This window comes from Sinocyclocheilus rhinocerous, unplaced genomic scaffold (genome assembly GCF_001515625.1).
Source record: "Sinocyclocheilus rhinocerous isolate Xijiao unplaced genomic scaffold, SAMN03320098_v1.1 scaffold7273, whole genome shotgun sequence".
NCBI lineage: Eukaryota > Metazoa > Chordata > Actinopteri > Cypriniformes > Cyprinidae > Sinocyclocheilus > Sinocyclocheilus rhinocerous.
Window position 1 is genome coordinate 15,553 of NW_015628862.1, and position 3,593 is coordinate 19,145.

At 38.1% G+C, this 3,593-nt stretch overlaps 1 long non-coding RNA gene across 1 annotated transcript in view; it reads right to left on the minus strand.

The window, feature by feature from the left end:
- Positions 1 to 462: 462 nt before the first annotated feature.
- LOC107738487 (uncharacterized) overlaps positions 463 to 3,593 on the minus strand; it is a 14,456-nt gene continuing 11,325 nt past the window's right edge. The window contains exons 2-3 of the long non-coding RNA XR_001639888.1: positions 1,475 to 1,480; positions 463 to 535 (exon numbers count right to left, since the gene is read on the minus strand). This is a non-coding gene — a long non-coding RNA (uncharacterized LOC107738487). The remainder of the gene's footprint in view (positions 536 to 1,474; positions 1,481 to 3,593) is intronic.

Sequence of the window (3,593 nt, forward strand, 5' to 3'; positions counted from 1 at the left end):
GCCACAGATACCATGCAAGTTTCGTCTAAGGATTTAGAAACATTTTTTTGGGGGGGTCCTATAGTACCCAAGCTCCTGCATATGCAGAGCTAGGGCCAGTGAGTCAAGTCTGTTTAAGTCAAGTCTGTTCATGCCAAGTCAAGTCTCTGTTTGGATTATGTTAGTATTTTGGTTTACTTTTGGAATAAAGCAGCACTTGGGTTCTTAAACTCACCTTCAGTGTACTGCTGTAAAACATTAATACTAGGAGCATCTGTATTATATAATATATATAATGTATGTATATGTGCGTAAATATATATATGTGTGTGTGTGTGTGTATATATATATATATATATATATATATACTTTGATCATATTAACCAAGGGTATGAATAATTTTGAGCACAACTCTCTCTCTCTCTATATATATATATATATATACAGTGCCTTGCGAAAGCATTCATACCCCTTCATTTTTTTCACATTTTGCTGTTGCTGCCTTATGTTAAACTGCTTTAAATTACTTTTTTCCCAAATCAATCTACACGCCATACTCCATAATGGTAAAGCAAAAACAGGTTTTTAATATCTTTGCAAATTTATTAAAAATAAAAAACTTAAATGATTCCAATGCATAGGTGTTCATACTCTTATCTGGGACAGTTGAAATCTAGCTTCATATTGTTTGTAGATGTTACTACACTTCGAGTGAAGTTAACCTGTGGTAAATTCAATTTAATGGGTATGATTTGGAAAGGCACACACATCTTAATAATAGGTCTAACAGCTGATAATGCATATCAGAGCAAAAATTAAGCCCTGAGGTAAAAATAACTGCCTATAAAGCTCAGAAACAGGTTTGCGTCAAGCCACACATCTGGGGAAGAGTTCAGGAAAAAAAATTCTGCTTCATTGAAGGGTCACAGAAGCATGTAGTCTCTGTTACCCTTAATGGAAGAAGTTTAAAACAACCAGGACTCTTCCTAGAGCTGGCCTCCTGGCCAAACTGAGCAATTGATGGAAAAGGGCTTTGGTGAAAGTGGTGACCAAGAACCTGATGGTCACTCTAGTTGAGCTCCATGATCATATTTGGAGATAGGAGACATCTACAGAAGGACAAACATCACTTCAACACTTCACCAATCTGGGGTTTATGCCAGTGTGATCAAACTCAATCCTTTCCTAAGTGAAGACATGCACATGAAAACACACTTGGAATTTGCAAAAAAGCACCTAAAGGACCCTCAGACTCTGAGAAACAAGATTATCTGGTCTGATTAACCTAAATTCTAAGCATCATGTTTTCAGGTGATGAGCAGAGCTGGTTTCCTTCAGAGTACCATCCAAAATTAAAGTGTGGTGGTAGCAGCCTCATGCCGTGGGGTGTTTTTCAGTGGCAGGGACTGAGGGACACATCAGAGTAGAAGAAAAGCTCAATGCACCAAAATATTGAGATAGCCTTAATGGAAACCCAGTCCAGAGCATTCAGAACCTCAGACTGGGCAGAAGGTTCACCTTCCAAAAGGATAATGACCCTAAAGCACACAGCAAGAGTGGCTTATAGACAACTCTGTGAATGTCCTTGAGTGGCCCAGCCACAGTCTGAGCTTGAACCCAATTAAATATTTCTAGAGAAACCTGAAAATGTGCGTCTGCCCCCATCCAACCTGACAGAGGTGAAGAGGCGAGGAGAAGAATGGCAGATAATTGCCAAATGCTGATGAGCAAAGCTTGTCGCATCAAACAAAAAAGACTTGAGACTGTAAAGGTGCTTCAGCTAAATATTTAATTAAGGGTATGGATACTTATGCAATGTACTTATTTCAGTTTTTTTTTTTTTTTTATAAATTTACAAAGTTGTGACAATTCTGTTTTTGCTTTGTTAGTATGGTGTATGGATTCTGGATTGATGTGGGAAAAAAAGTAATTTAAAGCAGTTTAACATAAGGCAGCAACAACAAAACGTGAAAAAAATGAAGGGGTATGAATACTTTCCTTTCGCAAGGCACTGTATATACATATATATATATATATATATATTAGTGCTGTCAATCGATTAAAAAAAAACACATTTTTCGCACATTTTTCTGAAATTAATCACGATTAATCCCACCTAACATTAAAGTTTTTAAATATACTTTTATATTGCAATAATTTCACATTCAATCTTCAAATTAATGTACAAACAACATAAAGACAGTATATTTTAAAATATTTGTTTAATGGCATCTTTTTTTTATGACTGAAGGCCAGTATCAATGATACCAATACTGATTTCTCTATTAAATTGCCCCCCCCAATATTTAACCATTGACTACAGCCATTCAACATTACAGTGAAATTTAGAGCTATCAATTTTAACATTAGACTTTAAAAAATAACTTCTAATTTATGTGAACTTAAAACAATCTTCACATAAACCTATTATAATAAATGTCATATTTACCTGTGCCCTTAGCAGAAATATACAGAAATTGAAATTGAAGTTATCAAACACTAAATTCTAAATTAAATATAGATGAATCCTTAAAGTTATAAAAGTTATTTTTTCCTCTTTTTTTTCTTTGTCCTTTGATTTGCAGACATCACAGCAGCTGGCTATTATGTTATTTTGGCTGTTATTTCTTTAAGAGCTGCCGCTGCAGAACGTGACACGGATCTGACACGCATCATATTTTTTCTCAACTCACTGACCCACTTCAGGTCTTAAAGTCTCTATTAATGAACTGACTAGTTAAATCGGGTGTGTTAGATGAGGGAGACAGTGCTGGGCTGCTCCAGGACAGTTTTGAAAACCATTTCAGAGACGTTCTTAAATGTGACTCACATAAAATATATTACATGCATGCACAGTTTTAAGGCCTTTCTGGCAACTTCATGACTTATCTGACCACGACAGTGCATGCACGTAGCTTATTTCGTGCTTTGATATGAAAGGATGCAGGCTACAGCGCGCGCGGCGCCTTTGTGCGTGCAACTGAAGAGCAACCTTTGCGAGCACAGTACCGTTTCCACGCTCGTTTGACTCGCGCCTGGCGCTGAAGTGAAGTGGAGCGCGCGTCTGCAACATCTCCCATTCTCAGTCATTCTGCGACTGAATAAATGCACTTCTTGTCAAGAGAAAATGTGACAGAAGCAGCAGTTGTGAGTGGTCCACTTACTATACATAATCAATTGCAATTTATTTGTTATTAAATAAACTTACGTTTAGCCAGATTGCCCTTCATTCAAGTCTTCGGTTTACCCGCGCTCATAACATTAGCACAGAATCAGTTGTCCAAAAGACTGTGCTGTGTCAGTCATAGCAGGCAATCTGTTCGGTAGCTTCACGCAGAATTGTGCGCAGTATCATCAGCTCATCGGTTCTCAAATCGGACGTGTCCGAAAGAAACGGTTCTCGGTTCAGTGTACTAATGATCCGAAAACCGAGGCAACCGGTTCTTGACTCGAGAACGAGAACCGCTCTAACCGGCACGCTGCACGCATGTTCAGTATATCATCAGCTGCTCTACTCGTGTCCCTTCCTTTGACAAGCACAGTCTGCTCTGATTGGCCAGCTGACTCAATGCATTGTGATTGACCGAACACCACAAGCACGCGTCGGAAATGTA